This window comes from Camellia sinensis, chromosome 5, assembly GCF_055761805.1.
Source record: "Camellia sinensis isolate YWXY chromosome 5, ASM5576180v1, whole genome shotgun sequence".
Taxonomy (NCBI): domain Eukaryota; kingdom Viridiplantae; phylum Streptophyta; class Magnoliopsida; order Ericales; family Theaceae; genus Camellia; species Camellia sinensis.
The window spans coordinates 47,176,384-47,198,254 of record NC_138965.1 but is presented as its reverse complement, the minus strand read 5'-3'; the positions used below and the strand labels follow the sequence as shown (position 1 = coordinate 47,198,254).

General features: G+C 31.2%; 1 long non-coding RNA gene across 1 annotated transcript; it reads right to left on the bottom strand.

Annotated features, from left to right (window-relative positions):
• Positions 1 to 14,891: 14,891 nt before the first annotated feature.
• LOC114280984 (uncharacterized) lies at positions 14,892 to 19,514 on the bottom strand. The gene is made up of 4 exons (XR_014329466.1): positions 19,272 to 19,514; positions 18,893 to 19,071; positions 15,996 to 16,090; positions 14,892 to 15,072 (listed from the first exon to the last, which is right to left on the bottom strand). It is a non-coding gene; the product is annotated as an uncharacterized LOC114280984 (long non-coding RNA).
• Between the last annotated feature and the right edge of the window lie 2,357 nt (positions 19,515 to 21,871).

Genomic DNA, 21,871 nt, shown 5'->3' with positions numbered 1-21,871 from the left:
TTTTACATGTATATAGTACTCTACGAGTTCTATACATTGAACAGTTCGAATTATCAAAATGGGACCTGTAATGAGCCCTCTCAGGCCTAACAATACTGTCCAGTCCATGATTGAACTGGAGGGAAGCCACTTAAGATTACCAACTGAAATATAGCATGAGAAAAAAAAATTCACCCATATCCCTCTGCCGCATACTTTTTTTTCTTATCCATCCAAACATGATAATGGCAAAACAATTTGTGTGTTTTGGTTTCAGTTTTCTCTGAAAATTAAGTTTTTTATTTTTCTTGGATTTTTTTGTCTTTGAGTGAATATTTTTTAAATTTTAAGCATTTTTTAAACTTTTTTAGATCCATATATCTAAAAAGTAAAAGATTTGTAAAAAAATATTTTAAAAAATTAATAAATATATAAAAATATAAAAAAATATATTAAATTTTTGTATTTTTGGTATTTAGTGAATTTTTTAAAGATTTTTGCATGAAAATTATATTTTTTAAGTGTATTTAGGTTAGGTGTATCTAAAAATTTAAAAAAAAAAATTGCTTAAAATATTAAAAAAATTCAGTAAAAACAAAAAAAATAAAATTTTCTGAAAAATATTTTCAAACAACTGGAAACAAACATGGTGAATAATTTTTTTTTCCCATTTTCTGATCGAGTGATACAAACAGAGTGTAAAATACATAACCCATGAAGGCGAAGAAAGCAAAAAAGTGTAAGAGGCAAACAACTATTTGAAACCCATTAAAAAAATGATCGAGTAATGTACCTGTGAGATGCACAACAAGGCCAACACAGCCTTCAAGTTTGAGTGAAGTATTGTTGAAGTCGGATGATCAGATTAGAAAGAAAAAGGTTTTGAGAATTGGGAACCACAATGGTAAGCACGGAATTAGGGTGGCTACTGTTGTATTCTCATTTCGGAAATAATCAACTCTTTTTATTTAGGGTATATTAAATAAAATATATTTATAAAAAGTTAAATTAATTTGATATTGATAATTTTATTAAATTACATTTGTATAAAATTTTATATTTTAAATTTCATTTATTATTTAGTTTTTAGATATAAATATAATTAAATAAAAATATTATTAATATCTAATTAATTTAATTTTTTATAAATATATTTTATACAATATATTTTAAAAAATAAATAATTTAAATTACCAAAATAAGTTTTAAAATGACTTTCATGAACCACACTCCACAATTCCAATAACCACATAGGCACAAAAAAGTATCAAAGGTGAGGGCCGACTCTCCTTTCATTTTCTTCTTCTTTATCTGCCTTTTGATACACACTTATTTTTTAAGATAAAATATAAATACATCAGATTTGTTTAAAATGTAATTATTCTTTGTGTATTTTTAAAATTATAAATATTTTTTTATTAAAATTTTTTATTTAATAAAATTAATTAAAAAATAAGATTTCTAACCACTCTCTTATATAATAATAAAATTATCTAGATTATTAATTAAAATATATTTGTGACATCATTAAAACTATTAATTAATTTAATAATTTATTAGTAAAATAGGTTATTTGTTATGTGATTATAAATTGAAGTGACGAGATGTAATTTCTAAAATTACAGAAGACAATCTATATTTTAATTAAACGTTTGGCTTCTCTCAATATATCATTCCAACTTGAGAGATCGTTTAGGCTTGGTAGGCTCATTTTGAAACCGATTTTGGTAATCCAAAACGTTTATTTTTTTGAATTTGTTTAGTAGAATATTCATGTAAAAAATAAAATAATTAGACATCAATAGCTATATGTTTGAATCATATTTGTTTTAAAAATAGGACAGCAAATACAATTTTAAGAATAACGATCTATTTTTTGTAATGTAAATTTGATTCAAACATATAACTACCAATGTCCAATCATCTTTTTTTTGCATGAATATTCTACTCGACAAATCACAAAATATGAACGGTTTAAATTATCGAAACAAAATATGTGGTGGGTTCCACAGACCCTTCAAGTTCTCTCATATTGAAATGTGAATATGAGAGAAAGCTAACCCTTTGAATAAACCTCAAAAGATGTACTTGTAATTTATCCTATTTTTTATAAACCACATGTAAATTATGATAACTTGTTTTACAATTGTTATAATTAAATAATTTTTAGTCATAACTAAAAGAAATACAATAAGTCATAACCAAATATTGTTCGAGGCATAACTAATGACTGTCATAATTAAAATAAAATAATAACCATGATAAGAGCACGACAATGGCCTTGTTTGGCAGAGTTGTAGAAAGTGATTATAGATTATAACTTACAGCTGTGAATATAAGCTAGTAACATGTTTGGAGCAGATGTGAGATTATAGATTTAAGTAGCAGAGTAGTGTTTGGTAAATAAGTTGTAAAATAGCTTTTGCTGTGTAATTGTCATTTTTGCTCTTATGAACAAAAAAAAATTGTAATTTTGTCATTTTCTTCGCTTTAAATTTTGAAAATTTTATTTCATTAATGGAAGTAGATATAATTAGTACCTAATTTGATACAATTAAAGTCTAACTCCTAATTTGGTACAATTTTGAAAAAATTGTGATTCTATTTTTATTAAAATTTTTTTCATTACAATTAATAATATAACAATTATTATTCTTTTAATAGAAGTTATTTAATTGAAATAAACTTATATCAATATTCATTGGAATAAATTGTGCAATTTATTTCTTTATTTAAATTGTGTAATTGTGAAATAAATTGTGCAATTTATATCAATATTAATTGTGAAATAAATTGTGCAAGTTATTTCTTTAGTTTTCTTTTATTCTCTTAATTTTTTTTTTCTTTTTCTTCATTTTATTTTTTTTTCTTTTTTGTTCTTCTCTTCTTACATATTAATTATATTCATGTATTTATATTAATGTTGTGATTTCATAACATATTATTTTTTTATATTCATTTTAATTTATTATCAATTAATGGCTTAATTAGTATCAATTAATATACAATTTATTTCATTAATGGCTGAAAATGATATTATTATTATTATTATTATTATTATTATTATTAAAGAAACACTAATCCAAGCATTTCCCCATGAATATTGACAGTAGAAACATTGATCGATTGCGATGGGGAATTGAGATCGCGACGGCGGAAGGTCTCTAAGAATTTCCCCATGAATCCCCACCTCTGATCCAAGCACTTGTTCAAGCCCACCCTTTTCCATTTCTGATACAACCTTCCCAACAATGATTACAAGCATTGGGCAATGGTAGAGGCCACAATTTTTGTGGCTCAAATGGCTCAAAACTGTCAAAACGACGTCGTTTTGAGCACAAAACATGTCAAAACGACGTCGTTTTGGCAGTTTTGAGCCATTTGAGCCACACAAATTGTGGCTCGCAAACATTATTCTACAAGCATTCCATCAATTGTCTTCTTGTCACAGTTAGTGTGCCTATTTGGTAGAGCTTTTTCCAGCATATTTCAGCTTTTAGTTTAATTTAAGCTATTTCATTGTGTTTGGTATAGCTTAATAATACAAATCATAGCTTTTTATAAGTCAAAAATCAACTTTTTCTTGAAATGGCTATGGGGGTGCTTAAGAGATTCAGCTTAAACGGCAAGCTGGGAAGGAAGGGACAAAATTACTTAAATGCCCCTCATCAACTTCAACTATTATCAAAAGCCCAATATATAAAAAAGCTCTATCAAACACTGTTCACTTCTTCAGAGAGACAAGACTTGAGAGGTGATTTCTGGCGCGATTTCCAACGGCGATTTCCGGTGGCGTGAACCAGAACTAGCTCTCTCTCTCTCTCTCTCTCTCTTTCTCTCTTTCTCTCTTACAATCTCTTCTTTCACTCATTCACATACCAATCATGACTCTACTCTCATCAAAAACCCTAATTTCCCAAACCCAATTCAATTATCCTTTAACAGATACACCCATTCTAATCACCCAATCAGTGACCAAGAAGAAGAATCAAAGGATGATGGAACCATGAATGAGTTCTTGTCCCGATTCGTCTGGCTAATGCGTGGTAAACTCTCTGAAGTCTACACAAACTGTGACAAGAAGACAATTGATGGAATGCTTTTAATCATTGTTGGGAAGGTTGTAACAGAAATGGAAAAGGGTGGGCTTGAACAAATGCTTGGATCAGAGGTGGGTATTCATGGGGAAATGCTTAGAGACCTTCCGCCGTCGCGATCTCAATCCCCCATCGTGATCGATCAGTGTTTCCACTGTTGGTATTCACGAGGAAATGCTTGGATCAGTGTTTCTTTAATAATAATAATAATAATAATAATAATAATAATAATAATAAAGCATTTTAAGCCATTAATGAAATAAATTTTATATTAATTGATACTAATTAATAATTTTAGTATTAATTGATACTGAATAAGCCATTAATTGATAATAAATTAAAATGAATACAAAAAATAACACGCTATGAAATCACAACATTAATATAAATACATGAAATATAATTAATATGTAAGAAGAGAAGGAAAAAAAAAAAAGAAAAATAAATAAAATGAAGAAAAAAAATTAAGAGAATAAAAGAAAAATAAAGAAATAACTTGCACAATTTATTTCACAATTAATATTGATATAAATTGCACAATTACACAATTTAAATAAAGAAATAAATTGCACAATTATTTCAATTAATATTGATATAAATTTATTTCAATTAAATAACTTCTATTAAAAGAATAACAATTGTTATATTATTAATTGTAATGAAAAAAAATTAATAAAAATAGAATCACAATTTTTTCAAAATTGTACAAAATTAGGAGTTAGACTTTAATTGTACCAAATTGGGTACTAATTATATCAACTTCCATTAATGAAATAAATTTTTCAAAATTTAAAGTGAAGAAAATGACAAAATTACAATTTTTTTGTTCATAAGAGCAAAAATGACAATTACACAGCAAAAAACTATTTTACAGCTTATTTACCAAACACTACTCTATTACTTAAATTCATAATCTCATAGCTGTACCAAACAAGTTACCAGCTTATGTTGAAAGAGTTTATTCATGTGTTAATAGGACTTAATGAAAATTTCATTAGAAAAGTAGGAAGGACTTATTTGATATTTTCTTGTTAAGTTACCCAGACCAGACCTCCTTAAGGTTTGGAGAAAATACAATAAGTTTTACAGTTTTCATATAATTACACAAACTTTTCTTTTAGTAAGATTAAATAAATAAAAATTAATATAGATAACATGAAGATACAAAGATATACAAGGTGAAATATACATTTCAATGTAAAATATATAATAATATTTTTTTTTATTTATACAATTAATGAATTTATGATAAAAGGAGATCAAGTGTTATGCGAATTAAAAATTTAGAGGAATCCCATGTAATTATATCAAACTTATGAGACTTATTTTATATATATATATATATATATATTTTAAAAGCTCAGGAAAGATTAGTGTAATTTACCTTAAATAAAAACTACATAGAATTCCCCTTATATTAATCAACCATTCTTTAAATGAAATTTGTCAACAGTTGTAACAAATCTCATTTTATTTTACTCCATTCAATAAGCTAGTTATGATAATAGTTATTTTAATAAAATTATTCTAAACTAACTACATTTTGGATACTTTTAAACATTTTGTATATATAGGTAAAATAAACGGTAGTACCGAAACACTTGAATTAAAATATTATTACATAATACAAAGAGTTCTTTCTTTTTCTCTTTCTTTTCTTTTTTTGTTTTTGTTTTTGTTTTTGTTTTTGTTTGTGCTTTAGCTAATAAAAAATAAAGAGTCGTGCTAGAGTTGCTCTATTTTGCCAAATTAGAAGAGATTAATAAAAATAAAAATTTGAAAAAATTATAAGAAAAACCCAAAATTCTTGTAACAAATTAAATCCAAAAAATTTAATTGTATCAATTTAAATCTCAATCATTTAAATTGATATCAACCCTCATCTGCAGTTTATTTCCATTTAGTGAAACAAATGGAGAGGGATAAATTTAGAAATTTATTCACTATAGTTATACATATAGGAAAATTCTATAAAACACAATTAAGAAAAAAAAGAACAAGAAAACTCGTACTATATATATGGTCAGTTAAGACTTTTGTGGCCCGTGATTATGTGCAATTTGCTATTTGTTATAACTTATTATAGTGTGGGTTATGATTTAATAACATGATATATTGTTATTATTATTTTGCTTATGATGGAAGAGATATTTAGTTATTGCTTAAACGGTATAAGTTATGAGGCATGGTGCCTGTTTGGTAGAGCTTTTTTTCCAACTTATTTCAGCTTTTAGCTTTATTTAAACTATTTCATTGTTTTGGGTATATCTTAATAATATAGATTATAGCTTTTTATAAGTAAAAAATCAACTTTTTAGTGTTGTTAGTAGGGTGTTCATGGTACTAAATTTGGAACCAACTCAGTCATGATTAGTTTCAAGATATTAGATCTAGAACCAAACCAGTTATACACTAGAATCAACCCAACCGAGCCCAACCCAATTGGGTTGGAACCACCGTTTTACTATATTAAAAATAAGCAAATCAATCAATAATAAATAATTAAAATAAACAAGTCTTTAACATTTAAACATAACATAAACAAAGAGCAAAATATTGTTTAATGCAAACCAATATAAATTAAATCCAATTCAAGCTTAAATATAATCAATACAAATTAAATCAACTGTAAAATTTGACTCAAATTTCCAGTACTTTCTTCGTTTACCTAATAATTCTCATATATGAAAAATTATTAAGTATAATCAAATTCAATGTAATAAAGTAATAAGATGAAGACGTGTTAATATAAATAAAACTGTAAAATATATATCTATCTATATAAGAGTTGTTGTAACGCCCCAAATTTTTGGAACATCATAAAATTTAAATAACAAAATAACTTGCTAAATAAAAAAATTTAACACCTAATTAGGGGAATTTAAACTCTCACATAGTCAAAAATTTAACAACACAAAAAAAATAAAAAAATAAAAAAATTTACAAGTCCAAGTGCAACATTAAACAACATTATAACATTCTTAATTACTAATAGATAAGATAATAAAATTTTATTTTGTTAAATTCTTGATTTCAAGTTAGCCACAGTTCTACATTAGCGGCGGCCCCAATTTCAGCTTCAGTCCCTTCCCCATCATAATCTGGCGTAAAAAACCAGGGCAACAAAATATATGCCATGAATTTTGTAACACATTAAGAAAACATCACCAACCTACCATTCTTTTTAAGAGAAAATAATCAGACTATGATAATTAAAATAATAATAAAAATTAATGGCATGATAAATGTAACAACCATTATAACAATTTCGACAATTTTAACAGTTTAGGTGACACTCAAAATCTCACTGAAGAGATTTTCTTACCAACCACTAAGTTATGGCCACAGTTAATTTGAAACCCTCCCTTGGTCAAATATTCAAGAACTACCAAGGATGCCCACACCCAGAGTTATATACCCAAGCCGTGGTATCCATAGTCTGCCCCAAGGAAACGGTATGCCAGGGATACATAACCTCCCTGTGTGCCACCCACACATCCACCCTTATACCAAAACCGAATACCGAAAGAGATTCAAACAAGTCCCATGCCATCTTAGGGTTTCGCGACACAATTATATAAAAATTATTAAAATCCAGGGCTCACCCTGAACTACAAGTATTAACCTTGAATCATTAACTTTGTATATATCGTTAACCATTTTAATTAGGTTTTGTATTAATCACAAATAATTCAAATTTCAATCACCAATAATATTATACCAACTCATTAAATTTCTCAACAAAAAATATTACACATGTCACACAATAATAAATTAATGTACAAAATTTAAATAAACAATTAATTTAAACCATGGGATGAAATGATAATGTAGATACAAAAATAAACCATAATCACACAAATGCATGAATTTTTAATTTACAATATTAGACTAGTACAATATTAAATAAACCACAATACACCCATACATGAATTACTAATTTATAATATTTAATGAATTAGACCAACACAATAATTAATTTTTATCCAAATAAATAATTGAAGTAATGATCTTAAATCTGCCCAGAAATTTTCAGGATATACCTTTAGTAATAACAATTATAAATAAATTATTTATACAATTCTAAAATTCGTGAAAATCTATTGAATATACAATAAACATGTTAAGGTCATTTTTCAGAAAGAATTTCCCAAAAATAAGTTATAACTAATTCTGTAAAATTCCAAGAAGTTTCATGACATAGATTTATCATATTTTCTTAAATTAATTCCATACTTAAATTTATAAATCAATTTCATAATCTAAAAATTTATTATGAAACTAGACTTCTCAAATTTCATTTTATATTTAGAAATTACCAGATTTGGTTTAATATAAAATTTTTAATGATTTTTCAAACACATAGTAAAATCTTCCTATAGCTCTAGATTTGGTTAAAAATCTGTATAAATTCGTACAAAACTCAATAATTGTTGAAAAAATTCCTGGATGAAGTAGACATCATTCTCAACAACTTTGTAGAAGAAATTATCTCAAATTTTTAACTATAAAATTGTCTAAAAATTTGTTCAACTTTCTGGCAGATTTAAGGGTCAAACAAAACCTTCAATCATCTTTCTAATGACATAAACTACACATGCAAGTCTAAATTCCACAATAACACCATGATTTCAAGACTACCAATATCTTCAAATATTTGACATACAAATTACAAACTATAAATAAAATTTTGTCTACAAATTTAGTCATTTTATCATATGAATACAATATGAAAATTTCAACAATTAGAAAAAATGAAAGGGTTGAGAGGATTTTACTTAGTAGTAGGGTTAAAATGAAATGATGAAATGATAAGAAAATATGTAACTTTCTTGATCCTCTACTCTTCTTCTTTTAACCTTGCTCACAAAATTTCCCGCCGCTTAGTTGAATAAGGAATGTGTACTGTAAGTAAACGTATAAATAGACTCCTGAGACTCTCTCTCTCTCTCTCTCTCTCAATCATTCTCTTAGGTCTATTCGTGTTTTCCAAATCCAAGAAGCATAAGGGAGCCTTATTCCCTATATTGACATGCAAATAAACAAGTGGCATTCTTTGTCACAGAAAATCTGAAATTCTGGATTTTTTTTTTTGGTTTATTAAAATTAACGCACTAATGTTTTTAACTAAGTTATTTAGCAAAGATAATTATCATGTTGAATCCTTAAAATAATTTATAAACAATAAATATTGAATACTCATAAAATTATTATTCTTAATAATGTCTTTGTTAATGATTTAATTGGATTAATTTAACTTATACACTAATATATATATATATATATATTAGATAGACTCTGTGTAAAATTAATTAATTAATTTATTTATTTAGCTTTCATAGAGGTATCATTTTTGGATAATTGTATTTGCACACAGTGCAAACTCTTAGTACACACCACAAATAGTATTCAGATATAATATCCGAACAAAAGTCAAATGTTCGGATATAAATTTATGAATATAAAATAGTTGTTTGGATATAAATAATTGAATGTAATGTATATTTAAATAATTTATTTTTATTCATAACTTTAAATCCGAATGGTTGACTTTTGTTCGAAAATTTATATCATAACACCATTTTGTAGTATGTACTGAGAGTTTGTATGGTGTGCAAATGGAATTTTTTATAATTTTTTCTTATTTTATAAAAAGGATAATTTTTTCTTGTTTTCTCCAATTGTTAGATATAAATGTTTCTTATTTTTGAAAAATAGCATGTAGTTCAATTTTGAAATTTAAAACATATCCGATTAATTTAATTTTTTTTTTATAGATGATGTGCTAGACGAATCTTATAATATGAATAATTCAATTTGTTTAATCTTCTACTATATTCAATTATGAGAAGAAAAATCTTATTTTGGAATAATAATCTCAAATAATATTTAATTAATTGAAATAAAGGCTGAATGCCATTAAATTTTGTGAAATACAATGAAATTATTATTTTTTAATATTTACAAGAAAAGCATTCCATTATATTTTTTTCCCATTAAAACAAACTCTACATTAAAGTCAAAAAGTAAAATTTAAAAAAAAATAAATTGTGTAAGTAAACCACAGGCCTTGTTTCACGAGTGCATCTATACAATATTAAAAATAAACACTTACTTTGGACACTTGAAACTTTTGCCCTGTGAAATTTAGATAATAATTATATAAAAAAAAATCATCTACATTATTCCCATTCAACCAACTCCTTCTCCAATTAACTATTCTACACTTCTTCTCTTCTATAATCAGTTACTTTTATCATTTTTCTTATGTAATTTTTGGTTTCTTCCTCTCTTTCTACGATGGTTTTCTCTATCAGAAAAAGTACAAAAGTATTGGATTCAATTATGACATATTCTATCTCTTCTCTTTCCTCCACGGTTTCATTTTTTTTTTCTTTTCTGTTTAACAAATTTTTTTTTTTCTTCCCTTTTCCAACCATTGTTAAAATTAAAGTAAAAGTAAAAGTAAAAGATAAGCATTGTCAATGTTTTCTTTATACAACTGGTTTTTATGTTATTGTTATGTAAAACATGGATTGAGTATTTAAATTTTTTTTTTCTTTACTGCAAGAAAATACACTTTTAGTGACCACTTTTGTAGACTAAAAATATTTTGGTCGCCAAAAGTTGTGGAATTGGCGACCAAAAATTATGTTAGTTGGCAAAAGTACAATATTTAGTTCCTAATTTTTTTTGGTCGGGGTGTATTGATTAGTGGGGACGAAAAAAAATTTAGTTGCTAAATTTGCCACAATTGGTGACTACAAAAAAAATTGTAGTCGTTGTATAATTAGTTTTGGCTACTAAAATTATTTAGTCGCCGAATGAAAAACAAAAATTAACTTTTTATTTTTGGCGACCAAATATTCATTTTTAGCGACTAAAATAGTCACTGTATAGTTAGTTTTGGCTACTAATATTATTTAGTCGCCAAATGAAAAACAACAATTTACTTTTTATCTTTAGTAACCAAAAGTTTGGTCGCCAAATATTTATTTTCAGCGACAAAAAAATATTTTAATCGCTGTATAGATAGTTTTGGCTACTAAAATTGTTTAGTCGCTGAATAAAAAACAAAAATTTACTTTGGTTTTTTTGCGACCAAAAGTTTGGTCGCCAAATATTTATTTTCAGCGACTAAAAAATATTTTAGTCGCTATATAGATGGTTTTGGCTACTAAAATTATTTAGTCACCGAATGAAAAATAAAAAATAAAAAATTTCTTTTTAGCTTTGGCAACCAAAAGTTTGGTTGCCAAACTTTATTTTCAGCGACAAAAAAATATCGTAGTCGCTGTATAGTTAGTTTTGGCTACTAAAATTATTTAATCGCCGAATGACAACCAAAAATTTATTTTTTTGTTTTGGTGACCAAAAGTTTGGTCACCAAAAATTTTATTTTCAATGACTAAAAAATATTGTAGTCGTTGTATAATTAGTTTTAGCTACTAAAATTATTTAGTCGCCTAATGAAAAATAATAATTTACTTTTTTTCTTTGGCGACCAAAAGTTAGGTCATCAAAAATTTATTTTTAGCGACCAAAAAAAATTTTAGTTGCCAAAGAAATAAAATATTTGAAGGGAGACATTTCAAATTTTGGAGGGATTTATAAAATTAATTGGCGACCAATAATGTTTAGTCGCAAATTGGAGGGATTTATATATTTTGTTTCCAAACCAAACCCTAAACAAACCAGCGCCTCTCTCTCTTCAGCGTCTCTCTCCCTCTCCCGCTCCTTCTCTGCTGCTCTCCACTTCCTCTCTCACCGTCGCTCCACCAGCCACGAAATAGCTCTCCTCACTGCTTCTCATCGTGTTCGTCGGCAATCAGAGCACCGATTTATCTCATTGTTGGTCACCGTTGCCTGAGATCCTAAATATGGGTTTGATCTTAGTCGTTTGATATATTTCCCCTTCTTTTTCCTTTCTCTTCCATTAGTTTCAAAGCCTTAATCCATTGATTGCGTATGTATGGGTGCTATGGCCTCCATCTGCTCTCATTCCTCTCTCTCGTTCGTTCATATTCCAATTTCACATTTCTTTTTCTTCTTCTTCTTCACCTTCTTCTCTTTCTCTCTCTCACATTTTCTTTGTAATCTCTCTCATAAATTTGCTTTCAACCACTGAGAGCTTCACCTAAACTTTTAATGATCTACCAATTCGTCAAAATTTCAATTCCTTTAAAACTTTCTAAAGGAGTTTGGATTCTGTCAAATTATTCATCTAAATGTGTTTTGAACATATAGTTACTGATATCGTATTTTCTTGATTTTTTTTATGAATATTCTAGTCAATAAATTGTAAAAAGTGAATGGTTCCAATCACCAAAATTGGTCTCAAAATGAGCCCACAAAACCCAAAGTTGACATAACTGAATTAACAAAATCAAAACTCTTTCCGAAGTTGAGGGGGTGGCCATGTGTTGGTTTGATTTTCTGAAACTTGATTCAAATTTAATTTTTTAAGACTAAAAATTAGTTTCATTAAAAAATTAAAAAAAGCAAAACTACCTTACTTGTCAATTTTATATAATTTTACGAAGGATATGATCTGCTTGCTTGGTTTGGATTTTCAGTATTCACCTTTCAGAAAATTGAAATTTTTTATTTTCTGTATTTTTTTTTTATTTTCGCTAAATGTTATATTCTAATTTTTAAAAAATTTTTTAGATATACCAAATATAAATACACTTTAAAAGTATAATATTTGTGAAAAAATATTTAAAAAATTCACTAAATACTAAAAATAAAAATAAAAATAAATGAGAAATCAATACATTTTTCGTATTCTTATGTATTTATTAATTTTTTAAAATATTTTTTGACAAATATTTTACTTTTTTGACAAATGTAATAGTTGAGCAGAAACATCAAAATTCAAATGAAGAATTTTGAATTTATTACACTTCTCAGTACTTGGATTGGGATTTTTGAAGTTTCTGCTCAACTTAGCAGCCACCTAGAAAGTAAACAAGATTTTTTAATTGGATTCTTAACTCTATATGTTTTTTGGGTTTTTGATTACACTCCATTTGGTTTCCTAGAAAATCTAGTAAAGAGAAGGAAATTTTGAATTTATTAGGTTTCTCATTACTTGAATTGGGAATGTAAAAAGTTTTACCCAACTTAGCGTAGTAGAAGTAGATAGCATTAGTTAATTGAATTCTTAATTTTGTTGTCTAATTGGATTATGGGAAAATCGAGGCATTAGTTACTATCCTCTCTTTATGTACTTCTGGGGTTTTTTATTATACTCTGTTCGGTTGTTGAGTAAATGTAGTAAAGAGAAATGAAGGGAAGAATTTGAACTTTTTAAGTTTCTCAGTACTTGGATTGGGAATTTAAAATATTCTAGCTCAACTTAGCCTTCTAGAAGTAAATAGCATTAGTTAGCTGAATTCTTAATTTTGTTGTCTACTTGGATGATGAGAAAATGGAAGAAGGAATTGCAATTTTAAGATATATTTTGATTTTGAAAACTGAACTTAAGCTTTAAAAAAAAAGTAGTACCTATGCTCATTTGAGCAGGGGTAATACTTTTTTTAGGTTTTTAGGTAATGACCACTACAACAAAATTGAATTTTTACAGCTTGTAATGCATGCCGTAAAAACTCTTTCACGACATGCACACATATGTCGTTATATGACATGTCGTGAAAAGTTGAGCATCATTTACGACATGCAGGTAAAGTTGTAAAAAATAATAAATTAAACATTAATGACATACTTTGTATGTCATATAATTTTTTACGACATTTTTTGTCATGCCATAAATCATCATACTTTCCACGGTAAAATTTTGCATGCCATAAAAGGTTATTTTGAATATATTTATGGTGTACTTTGTATGCCGTATATAATATTTTACGGCATTTTTTTACATGTCATAAATCATCACACTTTTCATGACATAATTTTGTATGTTGTAGAAGGCCATTTTTAATATATACATGACATACTTTGTATGCCGTATATAATCTTAGATGGCATTTTTTTGCATGTCATAAATCATTACACTTTTTATGACATAATTTTGTATGCCGTAGAAACAATAATCACAATGACTTTTAACACTAAACACAATAATCACAATGTAAGTACCAACATAAATAAATAAATAAATAAATAAATAAATAAATAAAATAAAAAAAGGTAGGCAAGCTCAATTGTCCTAATGCACCAGCTAGAAAACATAAAACTTGAATGAGAATTTTCTTGAACAAATCAGTGAAGCCTTGCAGAGCATCTGGTATATAACAAGCATAAAATTATCACCACATATACCAGATATATTTCAAAAACATGAAATGTCACGGCTTAATCACTAACAAGACATAAGCAACAAACGTTGTAACTAGCTAAGTGTAGCAATAGATTTAGCAACAAAACCGTAAAACTTAAAACAAAAATTCCCACAAAAGCTGAATGATCCAAAGTTGTGATAAACCTAATGCAAAGTGAGTAATTCAAGGCAAATACATATCTAATATCCCGTACCAATGACCATTCATCTTCATGGCTGCGCAACCTGGCCAATTTGTTGGTAACAACAATATCTAGCTGTGCTGCACGCTCAACAATCTCCTTCCTTTTCTGAGTCGACACATTGTGTGCTATTTCAGCATAGTAAGTCCTGAAATTACAACAATCCATAAGGTGTGATGATGAGTGACAAATTCAGGTCATTATTATCTTGAAATAAAATATATTTTAGGAGTCAGGGCTCTACAGGAGTGGGGGGGGGGGGGGGGGGGGGCATGTTAGAAAGACAGATTATTTATTATGAAGCAATTAATTCAAGAAAAAACACGTCACCTATTGTGCATCATCAAAATTTCTAGCTCCTTGACATTGTGAACAAGCAATTTCTTAAACCCATTAGGAAGATAATGGCGAGTCTTCTTGTCTGAACTATAACCGATGTTAGGCATGAGAACGCATACTTTGAACTTCCTCCTCCTCACACAGGGAATCAATACCCTTGGGCTTGCACTCGCTTGGTTGTCATACACAATTACATGCATCAAACAAAACAAAAAAATCATATGTTAGCGAATAAAACATTAACCATTAAAAAAGACAAGCCAAAGAAACGCAAGCATTTTCTTTAACCAGTTAACAGAACTTGAACAGCAGAGCCAACAAAACGGTCCAAGGTTCAAATGCACATAAGCATATGCAAACATCCATGAAACCAAATAAAATATTGGCATAAATAAAAATATATATGCAACATCCTTAACCAAGAAACCCCGAGTAAATTGAAACTCGCCACATTCTTAATTACAAATGTCTTTCTAGGAAGGAAATAAAGTATGCTTTCAAATTCCAATTTGTGTGAAGACGAAATTTATTTTGCACCAAAATTTAAAACATACTTCATCCACTTGACCCCAAATGCTCCAACACTCAAACAATAATCACCAATCACAATGATTCTCCCCTCACTCAAAAATAAAATCAATTCTACCTTTTCTCATGCATTCAGATAGACACTGTAAATGTATATGTATAGTATACTCTTGGTTGATCAGGCACTGAACAAGGAATGAACAATATTCTGAAAACTTAAACCAATAAACATCAATAATAATTATAGCAGAAATAGTTCAACCCTTGAACTTGCCAAATTATCTTTGAAAGGACTACATTTGGGACAATCAATACAACACGAAACACATAGTCCTACACAAAAATAAGCATGCTATAAACAATTCTCATGCTCAAGACATCCAACAAAACTTCAGGATATAATATTAGCTTTACAATAGATCTGAAAAATGAAGCAATCAAATGTGTGCACGCATATACAGGAATATTCTGCATTCTAATGAAACTCAACTGGCAGTTACATTCAATGCAAATAAAGTAGCAGTTCTTTATCTGCAAATAATAAAACAGTGCAGACAAAACGTATACCTTCACAGAGATCTTCCAATCACTTTGGGTCCTCTTGAACTGCTTTACATGCTTCTTCACAATCTTCTTGGTAATCAAAGGAACTGCCATTGTTTCTACACCATATATAGCAAAAACAAACATTATATGCCGAATGCGAAATAATTGACACAATAATAAGAATGTAAAAGCAACAACAAAACAAAAAACAAAGAAAGAAATGTAGAATATCACAGGAAAGCTAACTTCAAAAGAAATAATTGAAGAAATAAGAATGTTTATCTCAATGAAAACTAACTTCAAAATCAGTTAAATCCATCACATATGGAACAGAGTTCCATAGCAGCATACAAAATATAACCCTAGAAGATAATGAACATGTTTTCTAAATCTAAGCTATTTCATGGTTAGGAATTACAAAGCATATATATTCTATGAGAAACAGATTGAATAATTCCAAAAAAAAAAAAAAAACCTAACCAGCATTTCCAGAGAATCCACATACAAATGAGAACCAAAATCCACATACAAAAAGTCTAATTGAGAACCAAAATCCCAGCTTCTCTTATATCCAGATATTGTTTTATCCCCTGTAGACTATCCATATCACGAAACAAAAGACAATGTTTTCAAGCTGACTCAATGATATGTACCAACATTTTGTGCTCCAACCTTGGATGAACCTAGACTGAACTAGTTATGCGATGCAGAAAACGGTAAGCCACAATCTGCTTAGTCTTTTTTAAGTAATATGCTTGCCATTTGAAGCAGAAATAGAGCAACATTTACTTTCAAAATGAATGGAACTCAATAAGCCACAATTCATACTCTAAATTTCTCCGGAGAACCAAAATGAAGACAAAACTTAGGCCCTGTTTGATTAGGGATATGAAGATTGGGATTGGATATTATATCCGATGGGGTCCATATATCCCATGTTTGCAATTTTTTTTTGAAGGGGATATAATATCCGGTGGGATTGTATATCCCTCAAAAGTGGAGGATATACAATACCACCACCCATTATATCTAGGGATGGCAATTTGAAACCGGCCCAACGGGGACCCGACCCCCCGACCCCGATTGGAACGATTTTTCCCCGAAAAATACCCCCGACGGGTAGGGGATGGTATTTAAAAATGAATCCCCGATCATTTTCGGGCCGGGGACGGTGATACCTTCCCCAGCCCCGAACCCGGCCCGGCCCCGACCCCGACCCCGACCCCATCCCCGTATCTGTTCACCCCGATCTGAAATTACCGTGGTACCCCTCCCTAAATATATATATATATATATATGCTTTCTCTGTTCTTGGACTCATTCTAGGGTTTCACATACACACATCATATAGACTACAGCGCTCTCTCTCTTCTCTCTCTGGTCACACGGCTACCAACGTCGATCCTCCGTCTCTCTGGTTGTTCCTCCGTCACTGCGGACGTCGATCGATCGTTCCTCCGTCACCCCCTCACCGGCTCTCTCTCTCTTTCTAAAACACTCCCCTCACGCCGATCTCCCTCCCTCCGTCGTCGTCGCAATCGTCCATGCCTCCGTCGTCCTCCATCGCCTCCAGTTTATCCCTCCGCCAGATCTGTCTCTACCATCGCCTCCGGTTTATCCCTCCGCCAGATCTGTCTTTACTTTTTTTATTTATTTTTTGATGATGTTGCTGCCTTGATGATGTGTTGATTAAATTTTTTTTTTTATGATGTTGCTTACTGCCGTTGATGATGTTTATGTTGATGATTTTTGAACTTTTTTTTTTTTTGATGATGTTGCTGATTGTGAATGATGTTGTTGATGATGAGTACGGGGATAAACCGGGGTCGGGGAAACCCGAGCCCCGTAGGGGGCGGGGCTGGGGGGGTTGATGGATTCCCCGCCAGGGATCGGGGCCGGGGATGGAGAACATGGTAGTTTCGGGGATCGGGGACGGGGAGGGTGATCCCCGGCCCGCCCCGGCCCGTTGCCATTCCTAATTATATCATATCCCCTTGGTTGGGATATGATGTAAAAAGTTCAATTTACCCTTTTGTCTATCTAACATAATATAATTTAATATATTTTTTTGAATTTAATATAATATAATTATTGAATTTAATTTAATATTATTGAATTTAATATAATATAAATATTATTTAATTTAATATAATATAGTATTATTTAATTTAATTTAATACAAATTTTGAATTTAATATAATATAATATTATTGAATTTAATTTAATTTAATATAATATTATTGAATTGAATTTAATATAATATAATATTACTTAATTTAATTTAATTTAATTTAATATAATTATTGAATTGAATTTAATATAAATATTATTGAATTGAATTGAATTTAATATAATATTATTTAATTTAATACAATTTTGAATTTAATATAATTTAATATTATTTAATTTAATTTAATATTATTGAATTTAATTTAATATAATATAAATTTTGAATTTAATATAATATAATATTATTTAATTTAATTTAATATAATATAATATTATGAGGGCAATTTTGGAAATTACTTGTTATATCCCACAATATATTTTGTAAAACAAACATGCATAACATATATCCAATCTTATATATCAAGTCAACAAACATGGATATGCTATCCAATACATATATCCTATTCATTATATATCCTAACTAAATCCCACATCATATTATATCCTCCATTTTATATCCAGCGAAACAAATAGGGCCTTAGATCAGAAATGGTTAACAAACATTGAATGAAGACACTTGCTTTCAAAATTAATCCAATCAAATCACAGAGAAACATCACAAAAAAATCACATAATTAATTCCAATCCATCATTGACAATCATTTCACCGTCATTTAACCTAACACACCAATTGCATCAAATACGAACGCTTCTAGAATGAGAGGAAATTGAATAAGTTAGAAACTCACAAAGAAATCAAATCTGTGGAAGGGGCTCAGAATCAGAATCGAACTCCAAGCTTGGAATTAGAATCAAACGGCCAAGCTCGGAATCAATCGATTGGTGCTCGTGTAACTAACATCACTGTGGCTCGGAATCAATTCTTGATTAAGAGAGAGCAAGAGAGAGTGCGTGTTTCTGCGTGCCTCTAGAGAGAGAGAGAGAGAGAGAGAGAGAGAGAGTGAATTAAGAACATTGAAATAAAAATTGGAGACGGAATTAAAGGAATCAAGAATTGAAAACAATGCTGATATTGAAAAATACGACCTAATCAATCTATACTTGTGAAAATAAGTAGAGATTGAGATCAAAACAACGAAAAAAACACAGAATCAAGAGTGAAATTACCGAATAGAGAACTGAAATAGCAGTGACAGAGAGAGTCTGAGATGAAAAGATGATCGTCAATGAGCTTTGTCCCTCTGAAAATGTATGCGAATTTGGTTGTGAAAGTAAGAGTCTGGTTTTAGTAAGCAGAAGCTTTGGAGCTTCCGCTGAATTTTGGAGAATTTAGGAGAAAGATAGAGATGACCATGAGGATAATAATAAATAATTAATATGTGTTTTTGGGAATAATTGAAATTAAATCAGAAAACAATAGGTAAAAACATGGAAGGATATATCAAATTTTGGGTCGGTTTGGTAACGGTAATGTTTACGTTTTCAGTTTATATTTACAAAAATTTTATAAACTGATTTTTGTTTATTTTTAGAAAAACATAAACTACAAACGCGCTTGATAATTGACAAAATGTTTAAAAAAATTTAAAAATATAAAAAAGAGTGAGAAATGGCAAGTGACGGCAAGTGGCGGCGGAAGACAGTGGTGGAAAGTGGTGACGGTGGGTGGTGGGTAGCGGGTGGTGGTGGGTGGTGGCGGGTGGTGGCGGCGGGTAGTGGGTGGTAGCAAGTGGGTGGTGGTGTTGGTGGCGGGTGGTGGTGGTAGTGGCGGGTGGTGGATGACGGGTGGTGGCGGGTAGTGGCGGTGGTGATGGTGGTGGCGGGTGGTGGCGGGTGGTAACGAGTAGGTGGCGGGTGGTGATGGTGGGTGACGGGTGGTGGGTGGTAGCGAGTGGGTGATGGTTGTGGTGGTGGCGGGTGGTAGGTCGTGGTGGCAGGTAGATGGCGGATGGCGGGTGGTGGTGGGTGGGTGGGTGGGTGAGTGGGTGACAGTGGCGGGTGGTGGGTGGTAGCGAGTGGGTGGTGGTGGTGACGGTGGTGGGTGGTGATGGCAGGTGGGTGGCGGGTGGCTGGTGGTGGTGGGCAGCTGGTGGCGGCGGCTGGTGGATGGTGGCAGCAGGTGGGTGGTGCGTGGTAGTGGTGGGTAGTGGGTGGTGGTGGGTGATGGCAGGTGGATGGCAGGTGGATGGCAGGTGGGTAGTGGGTGGTGGTGGTGGCAGCGAGAGATGGATGGTGGTGGCAAGTGGGTAGTAGGTGGCGGGTGGTGGTGGTGGTAGTGGGGGTGGGTGGTGGGTGATGGTAGCGGAAGACGGTGGTGAAAAATGGTGGCGGATGGTGGCTAGTGTTGGGTGGTAAAAAAAAAAAAAAACTCAAAACGGAAATACATTTTTTGAGTTTACATTTTTTGGCCAAATTTATAAACTGAGATCACTGATTTATAAATCAAAAATTTACCAAACAAGTTTTTATTTGAGTTTTTAAAATTTTTGTAAATATATACAGAAAATTGAAAACGTTTTCAGTTTATATTTACAAAAATTTTATAAACTGGTTTTTGTTTATTTTTAGAAAAAAACATAAACTACAAACCTGTTTGATAATTGACAAAATGTTTACAAAAATTTAAAAATATAAAAAAGAGTGAGAAATAACAAGTGGTGATAAGTGGCGGCAGAAGATGGTGGTGAAAAGTGATGACGGTGGGTGGTGGGTAGCTGGTGGTGGTGGGTGGTGGCGGGTGGGTGGTGGTAGTGGTGGTGGTGGTGGTGGGTAGGTGACGGTGGCGGGTAGTGGGTGGTAGTGAGTGGGTGGTGGTGGTGGTGGTGGCGGGTAGTGGGTGGTGGCGGGTGACGGGTGGTGGTGGCGGGTAGGTAGCGGATGGTGGTGGTGGGTGGGTGGGTGACGGTGGTGGGTGGTAGCGAGTGGGTGGTGGTGGCCGATAGTGGTGGGTGGTGGCGGATGGGTGGTGGGTGGTGAAGGTGGGTGGGTAGGTGACGGTGGCGAGTGATGGGTGGTAGCAAGTAGGTGGTGGTGGTGGTGGTAGCGGCGGGTAGTGGGTGGTGGTAGTAGGTGGAGGGTGGTGGCGAGTGGTGGTGGTGGTGGTGGGTGGTGGCGGGTGGTGGTGGTGGGTACGGTGACGGTGACGGGTGGTAGGTGGTAGCTGGTAGCGAGTGGGTGGTGGCAGGTGGGTGGCAGGTGGATAGCAGGTGGCTAGTGGTGGCAGGTGGCTGGTGAGTGGTGGTGGCAAGTAGGTGGCGGGTGGTGGTGGTGGCGGTGGATGGTAGTGGCGGGTAGTGGGTGGTGGCGGGGGGATGGCAGGTGGATGGTGGCGGTAGCGAGGGGTGGATGGTGGTGGCGAGTGGGTAGCAGGTGGCTGATGGTGGCGAGTGGTGGGTGGTGAGTGGTGGTGGCAGGTGGTGGTGGGGGGTGGCTGGTGGATGGTGGTGGCGGAAGACGATGGTGGAAAATTATGGCGGGTGGTGGCTAGTATTGGGTGGTAAAAAAAAAAAAACTTAAAACTCAAAATGGAAACACATTTTTTGTGTTTTTATTTTTTGGCCAAATTTATAAATTGAGATCACTGATTTATAAATCAAAAATTTTACCAAACAAGTTTTTATTTGAGTTTTTTAAATTTTTATAAATATAAACAGAAAATAGAAAACGTAAGTGTTACCAAACGGCACCTAAGTGTTACCAAACGACAAAGTTTTTCATAATTTATTTTTAAAATTAATTTATATTTAAAATTAGACAAAAATGATACA